A 21669-nucleotide genomic window follows, 5' to 3' on the forward strand; every position below is an offset into this window, starting at 1 on the left:
TTCTAATTGCCTTCTATGTGCTGTTCTCTCTGGGTAGGAGCACTCTGTCTCCAGCCCTCCACTGGCCACTGGCCAGTCCCTACCTTCTTTAGAGCTCCTCTCAGGTCAGAGAGGCTGTATCATCTCTTCTGAGATTGCTCAGCTCCCCTCACTCTGCCTCCTTCTGCTCTGCTTGAGTTGTCTTCACAGCTCTTACCTTTCCCTGAAGTGATATCCTATGCTTGTTTGTTCTTAAGTGCTGCAACGATGTCCAGTTCCAGCTGTCTTGTTCACTGAAAGATTCATAGTGCCTTAAGTTGTACCTGGCACATGGTAGGGACTCAGTGAATTATGTCCAGTGAATGCATGATTGTCCAAATGGATCATTGGGAAATTCAGACATTATTAGGCTCGTGGTGCTTTATTTTATTAAATGAAGTTTTGGAGATGTAGAATTTGTTTATCCCCACCCCAAGTCTGCAAAGGTGAATTTATATTCTTATATTTGTGTTACTTGGTATTAGAGATCTGAAGTGCTGATCACTCACTCCTTTCCTCCTCCCCTGGATTCCAATGGAATTTAAACACACAGTGAGTTGGATGGAGATTGATTTTTCCATTATTAAACTGAGCACCGCCTGATAACCTACAGCGTGGGGGCCTTGGAGAAGCTTGAGTTGAAGCAACTTGGTTTCCAGAATGTAAAATGAGCTACCCACTCCTTTGGCAGTTACCTCTCTCCCTCCAACTGAATGTTGAGTGGGTCTGACCAGGAAGCCTTATGGCATGAAACAAAAGACAGAGGGCGCACTGACCTCAACAAGCCATGAGCAGGCCATGAAAAGACAAAATGGAACCTATTTTATTTATCTACTATTTAGAAATGTGAAAATGTGGCTCAGTGGATGTCAGATTCTACTGGTTTCATTGGCAAGTTCTCCTCATATGGAAAAGATTCAGGAAACAGGTGGAGAGTGAAATTGAAAGGATTGCTCCAGCTCTGCCCCCCTCAAGTGGGAACCAAGCAGTATCCCCTTTTCAGTGGGAAAAGGGGGACAGGTTGCAATTATGGTTGTCCCCTGGGTGGTTGCAGTTGCAACACGTCTATTAAAATATACCAACTAACAAATAATTTGAACCAGAAAAGAGCTATCAACTCTGAGAGTTGCTGCAATTGTGAGTCGTCTAGACATCTGCCAAATAAAATAGTAAGTTCTATTTGTACGTATGTTTAAGGGGGAGAATGGATGTTAATCCAGCATCTATTCAACATCTGTTAATAAGAAATGTGTATCCTTATGAGAAAATATCATATCCTACTCTTGATATGTTTAGTATGACTAATACTAACTTCATGTCCAAACTCAGCAGCTTTTTATGTTTCAGGTTCGTGGGAGTAAGGGAGAAGTACTATACATTTTGGATGCTACCAACCCTCAACACTCCAACTGGCTTCGCTTTGTTCATGAGGCACCATCTCAGGAGCAGAAAAACTTGGCTGCCATTCAAGGAAGCTTATTTGCTTCTTATTTGTACTATGTACTGTGAGAGGAATGAACCAATTTATAACTGCACTCCCTGTTTTAAATTTATTCCCAATGACCTGCTTCAAATAACAGTAACTAACTCATAAAGCAGAGAAATCTCATGTATTCAGCATATGCAGAAAAGGGTTAAATCTAGTTGTAAATTGACACCAGATCATTCTCTTTATGAGAATTCTTGAGGGAATGAATTACATGCTCTGATAATGTCCTTGGCAGATCTTGTTTTCAAGTACTTTTGAATCATTCAGTGAACATTTATTGATAGTTTCTTTACTTGATGGTTTATTTGGCTCATAGTGCAATATTCTGTGTTATTACTTGGGAAAGGCTTCATGGAGAAATTTTATTTGGGTATATCCTCATGACTAGATTTTGAGCTTCTCGAGGATAGTGTATTAGCCAGTGTTTCCCAGAGAAATAGAACTGATAGGATCTAGATATCTGTCTTTCTGTCTATCTATTTATATATATCTCTATCTATCGAAAGATTCATTCCAGGGAATTGGCTCACGTGGTTATGGAGGCTGGCCAAGTCCAGAATATGCAGAACAAGTGTCCCACTTTGAATCTAGAGGCCACAGGCTGACGTAGAAGAACCAGTGTCCCACTTTACACACCGTTAGGCTGGAAGAGCAGATATTCTAGTTTGAAGATCATCAAGCAGGAGAATCCTCTTATGTGGAGGAGGATCACCCTGTTGTTCTGTTCAGGTCTTCAACTGATAGGATGAGGCTCACCCACACTGGAGGACAATTTGCATTAGTCAAGTCCATCTATTTAAATGTTAATTGCATGCCAGAACACCCTCACAGAAACACCCAGAATGATGTTTGAACAACTATCTGGTGATCCTGTGGCCCAGTCAAGTTAATACATAAAATTAACCATCCTCAGTAGGAACCGTATTTTATTGAATTCCATATCCCTGTATCCTTGCCTAGTGCTGCACATTACATTGGGCTCTGACAGAAACTGTGAGTTGAACATAGCCGATTCCTCAGCAGAAATTCCGCCAAGATGAGAAAAAGTTAAGCAATAGGTTTTTAGAGGAGTCCTCTAATTAAAACTCCTTTATCAGATGGTTAACAGAATGAAGAAACATTGCAATTCACTGGGAAATTGGTTGATTGCATGTGAAAGCACAGCTCCTGGTACCTAAGCTGCAAAAAAAAAGCAAAGCTATGGTTGGCAGAAGTAAGAGAGAAGGGAAAGAATAAGGAAACTAATATTTCTTTAAGAATTTACCATGTGCGGGCAGGCCCAGTGGCTTAGCGGTTTAGCACTGCTTTCTGCCCAGGGCGTGATCCTGGGGACCCGGGATCAAGACCCATGTCAAACTCCCTGCATGGAGCCTGCTTCTCCGTCTGCCTCTCTCACTCTCTCTCTCTCTCTCTCTCTAATAAATTAATTAATAATCTTTAAAAACAAAGAATTTACCATGTTTATTGTTCTAGAAGCTTCATTGTACATCATGTCATTTACTCTGATCCGAAAGACTGTAAATTTAATAATTTGCTGAGAGTTATGCTGATTTCACTCCATTCTGAGTGTAAAGTCCACAGTCAGAAGAGGGAAAATGCACAGAATTAGTTTTTAAAGTAACCAGAAAGGATAGTCATCTAGAATATTCCATTTCCTGATGTTATTAGCTAACCATATTTTCTCCATACAGATAAGCATTGGATAACCAATGTAATTACTGTCTTTTTTTGTCTGGATAAATGAGAGATGCCTCTTACAAAAGGCTAGATTGGGCTGGAAAATAGAATCTTTTTGGCAGCTGGAGATATTCAAGCCACTTTTTAGGTTATTCATGATATACGTTGATCCAACCACAAATTTCAACTGATATTTTTAAATGTGCATACATTAATTTTTTCCAAGCATTTTGTATTTTTTATGGCTTCCTGATGCAGTCCTCTTCCAGCACCTCCAGCATGACCTCACAATTTTAATTTACAAACTCAGTTCAAGTGTCTCCTTGTGAATGTTACTGATATCAAAAAGCCTACATGTAGACTCATGGAATTTACTTTAGGCAAATCCACTGTTTTGTGTTCTTTCTTTATTCTGTGTTTTAGAGAATGTTATTCTGTTTAATCTACATTTTTTCCTTATGCTTAAACAGTAACTCTAACCTTTGCTCAGCTGCCTTTTGTTTGTGACCTTTCTTCCTATTGGTGGTTATGTCTGTATCATCGATAACACTCTACGTTTGCCCAGACTCCCAAAGGATTGGCTGCTCAGCTTTGAGTTCCCTTTAACTGTATATTTTGCTTGCAATGATCCCTTTAGGTAATGGAATACTATGTCGGTAAGTGTTTATCTCCACCTTTTACCCACATCACTCCTCTAGGCCCTACTTATGTATTTCTTTATAAGGGAACCACCTGCACGTCTCTCTTGTTTAGTAGCCGGTGTAGCAAAGACTCACACAGTTCTCCCGGTCATTCGGTCATTCAGTGTCATACCTGTCTTCTGCTATGTCAGGTGCGCTTCCTTCCTTGAAATAGAGTAGGAATCTACAGAAGATGACTGTTGGCAACTTTGATACTCTCAGAAATTATTGTTCGATTTAAGAGGAGGTGAAGTGGGGGTGTGACTGGAAGAGGATTCATAAACTAGAAGATCTGTGAAGTTTCATATTCAAATTAATTAGAATCTGTTCAGAGGCCAGTGTGAGAGCCTTTTGGTGCACAAGTGATGACAGTGTCTTTAATTCTTTTTAACATTATCTTGGCTTTTCCTTAGAGTGGGATCGAGTGCACTCTGTGTTCCTTGCCACAGAGCACAGTATGGATCTTTGTTCGCTCCCTTGGCGGAACGTCTGTTTTCCTTGAATGCTAGCTGGAGTAGCAGACTGTTCAGGGTTCAGAATCACATCTGAGCTGGGAGCAGAGGACCCAGCTATAATGGGTCACAAGGCTGACAGTGATGTCAGCCTTCTGATTCGGTGGAATAATCTCCTGAGGGTTGCATTCCAGAAACATCGAGCTGGTAGGAGAAGACCATAATGTTTCCTGCTTAACATTATGAATCACTTACATTCCAAATTGTATCTGAAATTTGGGGTATTCAGGAAATTTCTTGTTTGAGCTGTATGTCCCAGGATTGGAGTAAATGAGAAACATTTGTGGCTATGTGGCTTGCTTGGTGGAAAACATCAATAGTTGGTCCAATTTTTTTGGACAAGGGATTAAGAATTTGAAGTCTGTTTTGGCAGAGAATTGGAACTCCTTTTTGGAGACTTAGTTCACTGGTAGTTTTGCAATTTATTTGATTTTGGAAGATTTGCTTTGGAAATGATGATTTAAATATATGAATTATTGAAGGATCTCATAAGCAAAAAATTCTTCCCACATGCACACATTTCAGAACAATTCATTGAACTGTATGTTCAGACTTCTGAAAAGTATTTCCAACTGAACCAGAAAATTCTAAGTGTGAAAGATGTGGCTTAAAATGAACCAAAAGAATTCTTAGGCTCCATAAAAAATGGGTGATTCTTATTACTAAGTATTAATTTCTTTACACCAAAGGAAAAATGTAATATTGGAAGAAATATTTGACCTACTCAGATTTTACAGGCTTTTAAAAATTTCTGATCTTTTCATAGAAAATTATTTATGTACAGAATTACATCATTTAAAGTCAAGACTTTGAATTCTTGGAATATTTTAGATATAGTGCTACATCTCATGTTCTTAAAGACATAGTTCCAGGCATCCCTTCCTGGGACTTTTTTGCAGCATAATATCAACATAAATGAAAAGGTGGCTTGGTGTTATAAGAAAAAGGAGCATATAGAAAACCTGGGTTTTTGGAACACCTCATGAGGGATGTCAGTTTGTGGGGATGGACTGAATATGTTGAGAGAGCACTAGGTATTGAGCCAAACTTGTGATGTCAACAAAGCTTTGTCCCAATTCTGATGTCAGTTTCGTTTTCCCATTAGTAGGAGAGCTATTTTATTACATATTATTTTCTCTCCTTTCTCTGCCTTGTGCAAGGATGGGTAGTCTTAGGCAGTTTATCTTGGAGTCTTCTGGTGACACATGATATTTCAAAATGGCGGAGCCGAGAGATCAAATGTGGATTCCTGTGAGAGAAGCAACTTGATTGTTTCTAAAGCACAGACAAGACTTTCTCCATTGTCATGAAGACATTGAGATCCATGGGCTTATTAAATGTTGTTGATGCAGCATTCAGATCACAGGGGCACCAACCTAGCAACCAAAAAAAAAAAATCAACTGGATTTTTCATTTATACCAAAAATTATAAAGACTTTTCTCTAATTCAGTTTCTTTTCTGTTTTTTAAATCAGATTTATATAAATTTTTTTTAATAATTTTTCTAGACTCTGTTACAGAATATTAGGGAGCAGCTATCTAATGATTTCTTTAGTAATACCATAATAATATCAGTTAAATATCTTGGAGATCTTTTAATGGATTATTTTATAGTAAAGTACATATTTGTCTTTCCTTAGTTAAAAGTTTAAAATAAGTACAATTAGAAGCAGTAGGTCCTATGAAATTTTAAGTACTAGCCCTACTGTGGCTACATATTACTATAGGAAGTTAAATTATTATATTACTTATAAATATATTATTTTAATTCAATTGGAGATTATCCGCACGTCAAACGACTATTTTTAGAAATATCCTTAAGCTGTATAGATTGATAACTTTGAAATACATCATTTAATCCTTAATAATGATGATGGTGACGGCAGCTAGCACAGAATAGGTACTATGTGCCTATAAGTGGTCATGTGTATTAGAACCTTAATATGTACCATGAATATGTGAGGAAGGCACTAGAATTGTCCCCTCCTCTGTCAGGTGAGGTTGCTGATACAGAATCTAAGTAACTTGCCTGAGCCACACAGCCATTGAGTAGCTGGATAGGAACTGAGTCCAGGTAATTTGTCTTCCCTGTCCACCGTGTAAACCTCTGTGCTCTAATACCTTAGAGTTAATTTGCAAAAGAGTAAACACAGATTTTAAAAGCCTTCCATGCTTCTGAATTTACTATTTAGATAGTTTTGAAACTACTGAACATTTGCAAACAGTTTCATTTAAGAATATACATAGTTTAGAGTTATTTAGAACTCATGTTCCTTGATATTTTTAAGTTCTCAAAACATCCTGAATTCATTCAAAGGCATTGCACCTTCTTTTCTTTTATACAAAAGTCATGCGTAGGCAATATGTGTTTTAGCCTCTTTTTCCCTTTGGTGAGGGAAATTAGCTTTGTTGGAGGATGAGGAAAAGTTAGAGTCAGTGGACAAAACAACCACTTGATATAGAAGTAGAAAGAATGCAGAACTGAGCCCAGTTTGGATTCTGTTAAGAAAGGCAATTTAAAGGCCTAATTTCTGGCCCTGACCCTTGTTGGCTGAACACTTCACTTGATGCATTCATTCAACTGATAGCCCTCGAGCATCTGCTGTGGGCCAGGGCCTGTACAGAACACTGGACATGTTATAGTTCAAAAGATAATCTAGTCACTGTTTCCATAGTGGTAAAAATAATCTTGGAACTCTTGTTTCTGTTGTGAATTAATGATGATAATACCTACCTCATTGGATTTTGTGAAGATTAAGTTAAATAAGATAACATAAGCAAAACACCTGGCCCCTATGTGTGCCATATAAGTTAGCAAGTATTTTTATCACCACTCTGCCATGTGTATAGTTTTTGTCTCTGTAGTTTTGTTTCTATATAAAACAGAGCAAAGTCTGTTTTATTTCTCTAACATCTCAAGGTAGCTGGTATAAATCCCAAGCATGCCAAAGACGTTTAAGTAAATAATCACCACTCAAGGAACAACGTGCTATGTGGATGACAGTCCTAACGGGCCTACTCCCAATGAAGACAGCAGCAGCCTAGTGCCCTGTTCCTGGGCTCCTCAGTTGGATGCACAGGGAAGCATGTGTTCACTTAGGCCACTTGAATATTGTTTACCGGGGCCATCGTACTGGCTACGGCTGGGTGGCCTGTCTTCTCTTTGGAAAGGTTACTAGGACTTTATAAATGTAAGAAATGTCCTGTAGGGAAGATATCTTGTTGTGCTGTGCAGAGACCTTTATTAGATATGGTGGTTTGGCAGCTTTAGAGATAGGTTTAAGATCATTATTATTATGCTAAACCGCTTTCAGCTTTTTAAGAGAAGCAGGTTTTGTGCCAGCTGATTGTTTCTTAGTCAACCTTGTGCCTGCAGTCAGCTACCTTTCCGAATGGGGAATGCTGGATGTTAGTAGGTAGGGTCTTTAGAAATCATTTCAGTGAGCCTACACCTTCATAATTTGTAGGGCAGTAAAGCCTACCGCTGAGGCATCAACCAAGGAGAAGCTAGAGTGTTTGTTTCCTAACTGCGCTGCGGCCTTTGTTAACAGGATTGGTGATACTGAAAGTATGAAATAGAATTTAAAAAAGGAATTCTGTGAAATTCTTCTTTGGGAGGAAAAGTGCTGAGTCTTGGATTTTATATTTAAAGTTATTATTATTACTAATTGAAAATTAAATTCTATTTAATTTCTAATTTAACATTTTAAGTGAATTTGAAGCAGAATTGTTTAAGATTTTCCCAATACCTCTAGAATAGAAATCTAGAGTAATATATCCATGGGCCCACTTAGAGAAATGATTTACTTATATATGTGTTTTTGTCACTGAACTGAGTTCCTCAAGAACTGAACTGAGGAACACAGAACAGCTATGTTTATTTTCTCACTGCCCACCCTGGCAGTCGGGGCTCAGTGAATGCTGGGTGATCTGGCCTCCTCTGTTCCCTTTCGTTTCTCTCCTGATGCAGTACACCTCGTCCAGTGTGCCTTTTCAATTCGGAAGAAAGCTTATGTCTCTTTCCTTGGAAGTCACAGAAAGCAAATTCTTCCACTTGAACTCTGGTCTGCTGTTCATGTGCATGGAAGTATTTGGTCTGGCAAAGTGTTACATTTTTACCCTGGGATTGCTGAGTATGTACTGGTATGTGTGTACACATTTTGGTCTACTGTGTAAGTAGCTTATCTCTGAGCCACATAACTGTGTGGCCAACAGCATCTTGTTGTTAGGTCATAGATCTTTTTATGGTTATTACCACAGATAATCAGAGCCTTCGATTAAGATACCCCATTGACTAAGAACCTGGCAGTCCTGTCTGGACTACTCAGAAACCTGGATATAGAGCAGTGAAATGACTAAGGTTCATGGGAAGATGGTATTTGCTGCAGGGTTCTTTCAAATTATGCTTAACAAATGTAATAATGAAAGATTAGTATTCTAAAATTAATCCACATTGCATTAAATACACAGGTTTAAGAAGAGATATGGTAAAAACTAAAAAGGAGAAAGTTTACAATCTTTTGTTGCTAAAAACTATGATGAAAAGAAGAGGCATTCGAGTTAGATTCAGTAAGGCAAATAACATGAATACATCACTTATCACAAGAGGAAATTAAAAGAATATAACACTTTTAAGTGTTAAATCTAATATCTAGACAACTAAAATTAACCATACATATTGCTTGTTTCCAGACAGGATTTCTTTGTGTAGGAAGATAAAGAAGAAAATGCCTTTTTTTTTTAAATTGGGGATATATTTTATGATGAGTATTAGATTATTTTTTAATGATTGGTATAAAAATAGTCAATAAGCTGCAAAGTGAAGTTAATGTAATGCACATAACATAAAACACTTGAATTAGCTAGATTTAGTTCTTTATGAAGGAAAGTTGCGTTTCTAGGGAGATTTTTATTCAAGAAAAATCTATTCCATCTAGTAACATGAGTGGATACTCATAAAAGATTCAGCCACTACTTAGCCATACAAAATAAAATGTGAAGTTCTACATTGCATCATTGAATTAATAAAATATTCAAAAGAAGGTTTAAAATTTGTCTTGTAATATAAATTTTTATGATTTATATTTATACTTTATATAATTCAGTGAATGTAACCTGCACAATAAAGATGTATTCAGCTAAGTATATTAAATTATGAGAATTTGAGAAACAAGCTCACAGAACCTTAAGAAAAATGTTTCTTAGAACCTTAGGAAAAATGTTTCCTAGAACTTTAGTCATCCTTCATTGTGCCTTAGCCCTCTTTGGAAATCTCACATGATCCAAAAAAGACTGCTCAGGAAGGGAGACAGAACATGAAGACTCCTAACTCTGGGAAATGAACTAGGGGTGGTGGAAGGGGAGGTGGGCGGGGGGGGGCGGTGACTGGGTGCTGGGCACTGAGGGGGGCACTTGATGGGATGAGCACTGGGTGTTATTCTGTATGTTGGCAAATTCAACACCAATAAAAAATAAATTTATTATTAAAAAAATCAAAAATAAAAGAAATCCTGTGCCTAAAAAAAAAAAAAAAAAGACTGCTTGGAGAAAAGAAAAAGGAAGATAAGTTACTGAGTTGTAGGCCACTGTTTGTGGTGCTTTATTGCATCAAGAGGGTACAGAGTTGAATAGAAGAGGAGTTCTAACTCCTAACTCTGGGAAACGAACTAGGGGTGGTGGAAGGGGAGGTGGGCGTGGGGTGGGGGTGACTGAGTGGCAGGCACTGAGGTGAGCACTTGACAGGATGAGTCTGGGTGTTATTCTGTATGTTTACAAATTGAACACCAATAAAAAATAAATTTAAAAAAAGGAGAGGAGTTCTAAAATGTGGCCTTCCCTTTTTTGGAGTTTGTTTTTTTTTTCTTTTTTTTAAACTTTATTTTATTTTAATTTATTTATGATAGTCACACAGAGAGAGAGAGAGAGAGAGAGAGGCAGAGGGAGAAGCAGGCTCCATGCACTGGGAGCCCGACGTGGGATTCGATCCTGGGTCTCCAGGATCGCGCCCTGGGCCAAAGGCAGGCGCTAAACCGCTGCGCCACCCAGGGATCCCGGGAGTTTGTTTAACAAGAGTCTAAAAAGTAATTAAATATATTATTATCATGGCTGACTTATGTCAAAACTATACACACTATTATTCTTAATTAAATGCATAATCAACTGACTGATGTGTCTATTATTTCTTAGGTTGGTATTTACTTTTTTATTTTTTTTAATTTTTAGATGAAGAACAAAATTTTATTCTAAAAATAGTTCTCAGTGACAATTAAATACCAAAACCTGGTCATTATAATAAAAGGAAAAAAGAGTTAAAGGAATTTGCTTTAAATTTTTCTCCTTAAAAATACAAAATTCTCACGAATATATTGTCAACTCTCATTTACCTGAATGGGAGTGATTCATGTTTTGGATTATCTAAAGTCCTGGATTGGATTCTCACGTATCTTCAAGTGAATACATTTCTCAGCGGGAACAGAAGCGAGTATTTGCCGCAGTGAACAGGACTAGGTAATGAGTTTATGCGCGTGAAATGTGCACTAGGGGAGCAGTGGTTGGCCTGGGAAGTGAGCGATGCAGCTTCCATAGGGAGAAGACAGGCCTCAGGCCACCGGAAAGGTATTCAGGGACATGAAGTGGTTCCCTATCCTCAGAGTGCTCAGAATCCGGCTGCCTACGGGGTTCTTTTTTTTTTTTAATTTTTATTTATTTATGATAGTCACAGAGAGATAGAGAGAGAGGCAGAGACACAGGCAGAGGGAGAAGCAGGCTCCATGCACCGGGAGCCCGACGTGGGATTCGATCCCGGGTCTCCAGGATCGCGCCCTGGGCCAAAGGCAGGCGCCAAACCGATGCGCCACCCAGGGATCCCCTGCCTCTGGGGTTCTAATGGACCTCAAGCCGGGAAGCACAAAGAACACAAGAGATGAAAAAGGTAAAATTGAAAACACCCCCCACCCGCATCGTCATTTTACAAAGAAATGGAAACGGTGGGGGTTCCTACCAGGCAAGTATGTGGTCTGTTACCAACTCTGCCCACCCAGGCTTTCTTGGATTCCTTCTACAATACACATCTCAGGCCTGCGGCGTTACCTGGTCCTCAGCAGACTAGGCCTTAATGCACAGTGTGTAGACGTGATGCTTTTACATAGAAATTCCTAGCATCCTCTGAAACACAAAAGCTGATCACAAGTCACATTTAAATCCTTTGCAGTGCAGACGAGGGACATTAGGACATATTAGTGCATTTCTGGATTAGCAGAAATTTACTAAGATAGCAACACTCTGTCGGATGGTCATATAGTCAGATTAAGTACCATTTTTTCACCAAACATGAACGAGTTTTGGCTGCTTGTAACAGGAACTACATTGACTGGCCCTGGGGTCCCTACAACATGGGGCTTTCTCTAATACCATAATACAGCCATGTCCCCGCCCCGAGTAGACCAGTGGCCTGAAGAATAATAAAAGCTTATCTTTAAAAGCCTTAAAAATGTACTCCAAAGCTTTTGTAGTATAAAAATGCTATGTCCCCAATCTGAGTAAAATCAACAGTGCACAAAAATGCAGCATTTGGTATGTAGGTGGGAGCCTGAGGGGTTGTGTAGGTAGTGCTGCCCTACGGCCCCTGGATGGACTGGCACAGCCTTAGCTTGTGGGGTGGGTTTGGAAATCACAGGAGGAACTTAGGTTAGGGAAGTTTACAGGACATTCAGCGATTCTAGGAGCAGAAAGCTTTACACCTCTTAAAAATATTCACTAAACAGAAAATAACTGTTCCATATGAAATAGAGCGATTTCTGGTAGTGACACTAGTCTCACATCAGCAATAACCTAACCAAATCTTTAAAACACTGTTCAGTGTTCCAATTTAGTGAAATACACAGAGGAAAAAAATACTTAGATTACCTCTCATTGAAAGTTCAGGCTCTCCCTAGCAGGGCAAAGCCCAGATATCATTGCTAGTTTGACTGGGCCCTGGGGGCAGTGCACCCAGCACAACGCTTTAAAGTTATGCTTGCGAGCTGGTGAACTCCTATAATTTTTGCTGTGTGGTGTTTCTGTCAGCATCCTGAGGGCCTTATTTGTATGTGGGGAGGGCACAGCACCCATGGGGGACCATGTCTGCCGATCACTCCCCTGCTGTGACCAGTGCCATACAAGGAAAGGGCAGGCCTTGTCTTACTGTGTATTTCTTAAAAGTGACTATAACCATTGCATTAACTCTATGTTCCAAATACTCCTTTAGAAAACCCAAACCAAACCCGTTTTCCCTTTAGGAACCAGGAGGACGCTCCACATGTTTATATAGCACATTGTATATTATGTGCATGGCCGAATCACCGAAATGATCTGACAGGGCTGTATCCGTCTTCTTCCACTGGTCCTGGACCTCCTTAGATGATGGCATCATGTTCACCAATGGTTCGTGATCGAACGCCTCTTCTGGAATAATACCTTCTGCCTCCGATGTAAGGAACCGACGGGACACCCAGTGTCAGCACAATACCGCCCAGAGAGCTGCCAGTATCCACTCTGGATCCTGGATTTCCTTTAGAGCTAATAGCTGGTGTGATTGTGACTGATAAGAAAAGGCCGCGGCTGAACTGTCATGGGGATGGTCTCCGAGGCCAGTGGCGCCTGGGTTGTGTTCTGGGACCCTGAGCTGCTGGAGATCCTGTTGGCCCAGCCCCCAGCTGCTGGGATTCTGGCTGTAGCCATGCGTCTTGGAGATGGAGATGGCGGTTGGTCAGCGGGTTCCCGGAGCTGCTGGTGGCCTGGCTCCTAGAGCTGGAGGTCACAGAGGTGACATTCCCTGTTGGTGGTTTCCTGAGGCATCGAATTCTCTGCATGCAGAGATCCGTGCAGGCGCGCGCTGTCCACAGGCGCCTGGAGCAGCGCCAGCAGGAGCAGCAGCGCCCAGGCCGTGTCCCAGGCCCCTTGTTCAGGGGCAGGACACGCAGCCTCAGGGTCCCGCCCCAGCTCAGCTGCCTCCTTCAGGCGGGATTGAATGGGCGATTGATTTAATTCATCTCAGTGGGCAGAGATGACAGCGACATTTCCTTGTGTCTTTCCCTTTGGTGAACTAAGTCCTGTGATGTATGGCTGTGCACAGTTAGGGGTGGGTTACATGTCTGTCTGTCTATCGGTTTGCTTTCCTTCTTTCTTTCTCCTTCCTTCCTTCCTTCCTTCCTTCCTTCCTTCCTCCCTCCCTCCCTCCCTCCCATTCTTTTTGTTTTTCAGAAAGGAAAAGCAAAGAAAAAGGAGCATGGTCATTCTTGCTGACAGTTTCCCTGACTCTTCCTCTAGCAACAGCATGGAACCAAGCAGGCTTTGGAGAGCTTTCCCTCCGCGACTTAGTTCCATGGGCCCATTTGTCGACTTTGGAATGTAGTGTGCTTGTAAACAGCTTTCCTGATCTTTCTTCATTTTTTTCTCTATTAAATTTAAATGCACATTATTGGGTATTTATATGCTATATTAAACTTTTATAAATATATTTTGCTTTGTTTCAATTCATGGTAGGACCAATGCCATATTGTACACAAAAGTGACATTTAATAATCCCTTGAAATACTTTGTACCTTGCCACACGTAAGATTTTTAATTCTGTTGACACCATCTGAATCCCATAGGAAACCCTATGGTAATTTTAACCCTAGAATGTCAGTAAACAACTGGAAAGATAATGTAAATAACACTGACACATCAGCTCCTGACAGCACACACTCACACTCACTCATCGGTGCACTCGTTCTGTTTTCGTCCTCCCGGCATAGAGAAGTGTCTGTCCCCTCCTCTTTCTGAAGAACAAGCCTGTGTACCCCCTCTGATGAACACTTAGGACGTAGAGCATCCCCTCTCTTCATTTGATATTCACCCTCTGACACTGATGATCATTGTCATTGATATTAAATATTCAGACTTTTTCTTTTCAAAATTGTTCCCTCTTGATTCTACATGCCCTTTCGTCAGGGATCCCCTCTTTGCTTGGATATTCTAGGTCTCCAGTTTTCTCACCTCCAATGTGCTCCTCTGCCCGCACTGAGATGGCTTCTGCCCTGAGCTTTCTAGTGACTCTCTCAGGCCACCATGCACTTTGTGTCACTAAAGCACTGCAGGCTTTTTGGAGCTCCTTCTGCTGATCTGCCCAGTGGCATTAGGGGTTGTTGACAGATGACAGATACCTCCCTCTTAAAGCACTCTCTTCCTTGACTTCACTGAAACCATCTCCTAGCCACTCATTTTTTTGTTCTATTTTTTTGCAGCTTATACGCTTTTTACCCAGCTATTAAATGTCTGAGTGCCTTCCACTTGCTCTACATTTGCATTTTCTCTTTTTCCTTTGCTAGATTCCTCTGTTCAGTCATCACAGGGCCAAGAAACCATCCTTGAACTCCAGATGAGATTAGCTCTCTCCATTATATACTCCAGTAGCACCATGTTCATCATTGTCCTTGCATTCATCAGGTTATTTTCCATTTCTTTGGTGGTTGATTAATGGCTTATCCCTACCTAGTCTGTAAGCTCTTTGAGGTTGGGTACTGTGCCTGCTTTATTTATTTCACTGTGTTATACTTAGTCCTAGCATTACTCTTGCACATACAGGCTCATTTTTTTTTCTCAAAAGAATTGTTTATCTATATAAGTATTTCTTTCTTCATTAAAATAAAAAGAAGTAAAATTAAAAATGGTTGATATTGAATGACTATTGCTCTGAACTTATCTGAAGGCTATTTAATGTTACATTTTGGTCAAGGTTAACATGTTTTCATTGACTAGAAGGTGTATCAAGAGTCCTTTAGTTTTTTATCAGATAGATTCTATTGTAGCAATATAACAGACATCTGAAATTTCAAGTTTGATTGTATTAGTCTGGGCTCTCCGGAAAAGCAGAATCAATAGGATGTGTGTGTGTGTGTGTGTGTGTGTGTGTGTGTATATATATATATATATATATATATATATATATATATATATCTCACTGTAAGAATTGGCTAAGGTGGTTATGGAGGCTGACAAGTTCTGAGATCCGCAGGGTAAGCCAGCAAGCTGGAGACCAAAGGGAGCTGGTGCTGTACTAGTTTGAGTCTGAAGGCCTAAGAACCAGGAGAACTGAGGGTATAGCTCAGGTCAAAGACTCTCAAGCTCGAGACACAACCAGTGTTTCAACTTAGGTCCAAAGGCAGAAGAAAGCTAATGTCCCAGTTTGGAGGCAGTCAGGCAGGAGGAATTCTCAGGGGAGGGTTAGTCTTTTGTTCTGTTTGGGCCTTGAGCTGATTGGATGAGGCCCACCCATGTTGTGGCTAGCAAGTTCCTATAGTCAGTCAATGAATTCACATCTTAATCTCATTTGAATATATTCTCATGGATACACTCAGAATAATGTTTGACCAGATATCTGACACCCTATGATTCAGTCAGGTTGATACATAAAATATACCATCATATTGATCAAATGAACAAAATTTATTATAGATTTCTACTTTTTAGTCTTTTTTTTTTCTATTTCATTAGGGTGAGGTGGTTGCCTTATAATTTTCTTCAAATGCTGCAATTGACAAGGCATATTTAGATTTTTTTAAAAGATTTTTTTTATTTATTAGAAACAGCAAGAGAGAGAGAACATGAAGGCAGGTAAAGGCCGAGGGAGAAGCAAGCTCCCTACTGAGCAAAGAACCTGATGCAGGGCTGGATCCCCGGACTCCAGGATCACGAGCTGAGCCAAAGGCAGGGCATGTTGAATCTGTGCCTGACTTTTCAGTCACTCCACACATCGAAGCTGCTCTTTCAGTCTCCTTTTCTACAACTTGTCTGCAATACCCAGTGTTCTAGCTAGGTTTGTTGCTTACCATAATCTGAGCTACGCTTGGTAATACTGTGACTTTGCTGACATTGTTTGCCCTATTTTAATAAACCCACTCCCTCTCAATCTTGTCCCAAACTTTCCTAGTTTTCAAGGTTCAGAGTGAATCTCAAACACTGTTGTGAAACTGCCTCTGAGACTTCCATAGCTGCTGCTCTCCATGCAATTGTCTTGGCCTCTTTTACTTTTTATGGTAATTTAACCAGTTCCTATTCTGTTTCCACCAAAAGCATGTCAAGTCCTACAGAGCAGAAACTGGTATTGACTTTCTTGTGAGTGGTGGGGGGTGGGGGGGTCCTGCAGGATGGTGCACATGATGTGCTACAATAAATGCATTGAATGAACACTCGGTTTCTCTCATAGGTTTTTGAATTGACTTTTGGTATGTGAGTGGAGTGTGCTTGGCCTGATTCTGGTTCTCTTTCCAGGAAGCACATCTGCTTATCTACTCTGTCCTCTTATTTCCAGTCGGTTAAAATACTCTCAATTATTGGTTAACTTTTGATTTCTTAAGAATTTGTTGGGAATGCGAACTTGATTCCTCAATCCTTTTTCTAGCAAGTTCCACTTTCCTGAATGACATTCTTGCCTTTATCATCTTATTAATTTACAGGAAAATGCCAGTTATTTTTCTTAGTTTTTAGTCCATTGGGTTCTTTGTGTCTGGCCCTCAGTGAGCAAGGTTTTGAGTCAGGTACTGAGATTTCTACATAGATGAATATGATGTATTGCGTGCCCTCTGGGAGCAAGGAATCTTTGGGGAAGGGAGGAGGCAAGGGGAAGGAGAAATCCGTGTTTAGTGAAGTCTCCTGCCATTGAGAATAATATATATTTGGGGAATGATAATTTATATGTAATTTGAGGATATAACCCCTTCCCCCATGGAGTTTGCAGCCCAGTTGGGGGATGCATCTAAATAAATACAGATCAGGGTGGGAAATACTTTGATAGGGATAGCAAAGTTGGTTAGGGAGGCATGTGTGGGGAATCCGTTGCTCAAACTTGGTTATATAATAATTTGGTTGAAATTCTCTTTTCTGATGTTATATGGACCGGTACGTGGTCAGGTAATAGAAAAAGTTTGTGCTAGCAGGGAAAATAGAACTGATATTTCAACCATTTAATTTTAGTTTAAGTTTTGTAAGTATACATTGATTCTTTTTTAAAATAATAAATTTATTTTTTATTGGTGTTCAATTTACCAACATACAGAATAACACCCAGTGCTCATGCCGTCAAGTGCCCCCCTCAGTGCCCGTCACCCATTCACCCCCACCTCCCCCCCTCCTCCCCTTCCATCACCCCTAGTTCATTTCCCAGAGTTAGGAGTCTTTATGTTCTGTCTCCCTTTCTGATATTTCCCACACATTACTTCTCCCTTCCCTTATATTCCCTTTCACTATTATTTATATTCCCTAAATGAATGAGAACACATTGATTCTTTAAGTTTTAAAACTATGGGCAGCCTGGGTGGCTCAGCAGTTTAGTCCCACCTTTAGCCCAGGGCGTGATAGTGGAGACCCGGGATCCAGTCCCACGTCGGGCTCCCTGCATGGAGCCTACATCTCCCTCTGCCTGTGTCTTTGTCTCTGTCTCTATCTCATGAATAAATAAACAAAATCTTTTTAAAAAAAATAAAATTTATGACCAAAGCCTTCTTGATTCTGAGCATAGGTTTTCTCACTAGAGTTTGCAACCATATATATTTTTTATAACCACTCCTTATAGTATTCAGTTTTGCTATTTTTAAAGTAATATGAGTAAAGCCTCCTTCTTGTAAAGCAAGTGGAGTATAAACTCCTTCCAGACTTATGATTTTCCTCCATCTTTTATAATTGCTTTCGTTCTGTAACTTTTTTTGTTTTTTTCCTCTTTTCTTTTCCTTCTGTAACTTGACAGTTCTTTTTACAGATTTACCTTTGAGTGTTTTTTAAAAATATACAGCTGATTTTCTTAGAAACAAATGAATTTTTTTCTAACTCGTATATCTTTGGTTTATGTAATATTTGGTTAAGTTATCGATTAAAATATCTTGTACAAGTGTCATAAACATATGTGGGAACACACACAAGGGACTCTCGCGACACAAGCATGCTAGTCAAGGGCTGAGGACAGAGGTGTGCCAGTAAAGCAGAGAGCAGGCTGCCAACTGAGAAGACTTTGCTTTGGACGTCATTCAGCTGACTTGATGCAGTGTCAGGTAAATCTGGGAATGAGTTAAGTGGAGGTCAGTTAAAAAACTTCTGATGTAAAATAGAGCAAAAATGCTCTGGGAACACAATATGCTCTCTAATTGCTTGTCTATAAAATAGCCACTCTGTTCTCTGTGACATAATCTTATTCTAAAGTTTCTTGGCCTGTCGAGATTGGTAATTTATCTCAGTAAAATAGTTGAGGTATACCTTTTTTTTTCCTGTGAAGAGTACCTGTTTCCTAGGATCAGATCACATGTTTTCTGTGTAACAGATTTTTCTTTTTATTCTTCTTGTCTTTTCTGTTGACTTTTTTTCCATGTCAGATTTTTTTTTTGTAAGATACTTTAAAGATTACTGTCTTTGCCTGAGCCCCTCAGAGAAACATAGCATATATGTTAGTGATTTGTGGTTGTTGTTTTTTATTTATGGACTTAGTTTTATTGTCTAATATAGGATCCCATTCTTAGGAATCCTATTAAATTGTTTCCTTGCTGTGTGGCTGATTATTAGCTGTGATTAGAAACCATCAGAGACCATTTTAGTGTCACCTGGATGGCTCAGTTGGTGAAGCATTTGACTCCTGATTTCACCTCGGGTCATGATCTCATGGATTGTGGGATCCAGCCCTGAGTAGGATTCCACACTCAGCAGGGAATCTGCTTCTCTCCTTCTTGCTCTCCCTCTTCCCCTCCATTGTTTTCTCTCTCACAAATAAATAAATAAATCTTTTTTAAAAGAAAAGAAAAGAAACATTTACATTTGTTTGAAACTTCACTTTTTAATAGGACCCGATGAGTGTGCCGTAAATATGAAATTAACTTATTTTGCACAGTTCACTCTTTTGAATACACCTGTCATTTTTCTGCTTCACATAAATTTCCTTGATTAAAAGATGCTTCATTTTTACCAAGGGAATAATTTAAAAAGTATTATTTTGCTTAAGTCATTGTATCAGTCAACTTTTGCCAAGAAGACTGCTCAAACAAATAACCTTAAAGTCTTAGCGGTTTCTAGCAACAAAGATTTAGCTCTTGTCCATGCAAGTGTGGGGTACAGGAGGCTGTGACTCTTTCCAGCATTTGGTTCCACTTGATGTGTAAGGGAACAACACTTACAAGAGACATGCATTTTTCTGGCAGAAGGGAAAGAACAGTCCCCCAAACATGACGACTCTTAAAGCATTCTCTTGGACATGATTCACTTTGCTTCCAGTCACATTTCATGTGTCAGTACAAGTCATTTGGTCAAGCCTGATACAGTACACACCTCATACACACACACCACTCTGGGCTAGATCACAACTTGGTACAGTGCCCCCTCCTGGGATGGGAGTAAATAAATAGGAATGCAATGCTCTGTTACAGTCAGGTCTTTTTTTAGGTTTTAATAATAAATTTATTTTTTATTGGTGTTCAATTTGCCAACATACAGAAAACACCCAGTGTTCATTTTAAAGATTTTTTGTTTTGTTAGAGGAGTATTAAGGATATATTTTGTGAATTTTACTGTGGAAATAATTTTTTCCTGATATTTTTCAGCTTTATATTTTGAACTCTGTTGAACTGATGTTAATATACAGGTTGAGATTGAATTAGGATCTTTGTAAGGAAGAATTAAGTGAAAGGATATTACATATGGAATTCTTACTTCCTACTTCATTATATTTTATTTTCTCCACCTTTATCACTTGTCTCCTACTTCTATTGATAATTGAGCGGGAGTTCAAACTTTTTTCGTCCATACTGGTATAGTTTCAGTTTGTAACTTTAGGAATTTTGAAGACTATTTCCTATTGTATTGATTAGTCATTAGTCAATTTGGCTGGATAATCTGACGCTATCTACTACCATTTCAATACACTAAATTATGCCTTTGCCAATTTCATAGTCATGTTGTTTTTTTTTTAACAGCATCCACATGTGGACAACAGTCTCCCAGCAAGTAAAGAGAAACCAAGTTAAGTCACAGACAGGTGCAGCTGAAATACCAAATCACGCATGGCCTTTTCTAGAGTTATATTTACTTGTGCACAGTGGGGACTATATTTCCTTACAAAACAAGAGATAGTTACATTTGCTGTTTTGAAATAGCAGAACTGAACCTCAAATGCATGAGAACATGAAATCTTAGTGGGGTATGGTACTTGAAAAGGGACAGTGGGCAACTTGTCAGAGAAATTGGAGATTTGTGAGTGATGCTGGATGTTGGAAGGAGATAGGAAGTTTGAAAAGTAGATACATCTAGATATCCAGGAGTAAATGTTTTGTGATAGTGATGGAATCAGAAAGAATTAGACTGGAAGGCATTGTGAGTTTATTTGGTCCTAGCTATTGCCACAATACAGAAGCAGTTCCATTGGTAAAAGCTTATCAAATGGTGGCTTACATTATCCTGTGTAATTTCAGAGAAGTCCCCTCCCCCAATCTTCCAAGATTGTGTATTCCAGTTTTTCACTGTCATATCCCACTTAAGTGTGTTTCTTAATTCCATACCAACTGTCCTTTTCAAAGGGTGAGGTCTGAGAGGGGCAGCAATGATCACATCATCCTGTATATGCATTTCTCTTTAACGTCATTAAAGCTCTTGGGAAAGATGTTATTTCACCTGTGATTGAATCTAGTTCTGAAAGGGATGAGATTACAAAGTCTACCTACACCATTTTACAGATTAAGTGAAAGAGTTTCAAAGATGATGAGACTCGCCCAAGGTGAAAGGGCCCAAATGGGAAAGCCAAAGCCAGAAGAACAATCTTGTCTCCTAATTAAGTGTTCTTACTTTGTATATGACATATAAGTGGCTATTTCATGAGTATATTAATATCAGATGTACATAACAGAATATAAGTTTTCTTCCTGCACATAACATTGAGGTAGCATAGTTAATAATAGGTGTCTGGCCAAAGAAAGGAAATTGTTTTGTGAGTCATTGAAAAGTAAGCATAAGAAATAAAAGAAATATATGAGGACAAATTCCATTTAGCTGTCAAACGCATTGGGTTGTTTTAGCCTCCTTTAAGAAATGTTTTATCCAGGAAAATTGAAAGCTATATATAGATTAACTCATTCTATTTCACTCCTGAGTTCACTACGCCTGTTCTTCTCATGGTTCTAGTTATAGGCTGGCTCTAGGATTTGCTAAGTGTGAGCTTTACAATTGTTTATCATCACTTAGTCTCAACTCTCCCATTGGTAAAATGTGCACAGCTTGGAGGTGTTCTTCTGGGAGATGGACCCAG

At 39.4% G+C, this 21669-nt stretch overlaps 1 long non-coding RNA gene across 1 annotated transcript; it reads left to right on the forward strand.

Moving 5' to 3' along the window:
• Positions 1-11821: 11821 nt before the first annotated feature.
• Positions 11822-21032, forward strand: LOC140598560 (uncharacterized). The gene is made up of 2 exons (XR_012001003.1): positions 11822-13774; positions 20345-21032. It is a non-coding gene; the product is annotated as an uncharacterized lncRNA (long non-coding RNA).
• Positions 21033-21669: the final 637 nt, after the last annotated feature.

The sequence above is a fragment of the Vulpes vulpes genome, chromosome 4 (assembly GCF_048418805.1).
Source record: "Vulpes vulpes isolate BD-2025 chromosome 4, VulVul3, whole genome shotgun sequence".
NCBI lineage: Eukaryota > Metazoa > Chordata > Mammalia > Carnivora > Canidae > Vulpes > Vulpes vulpes.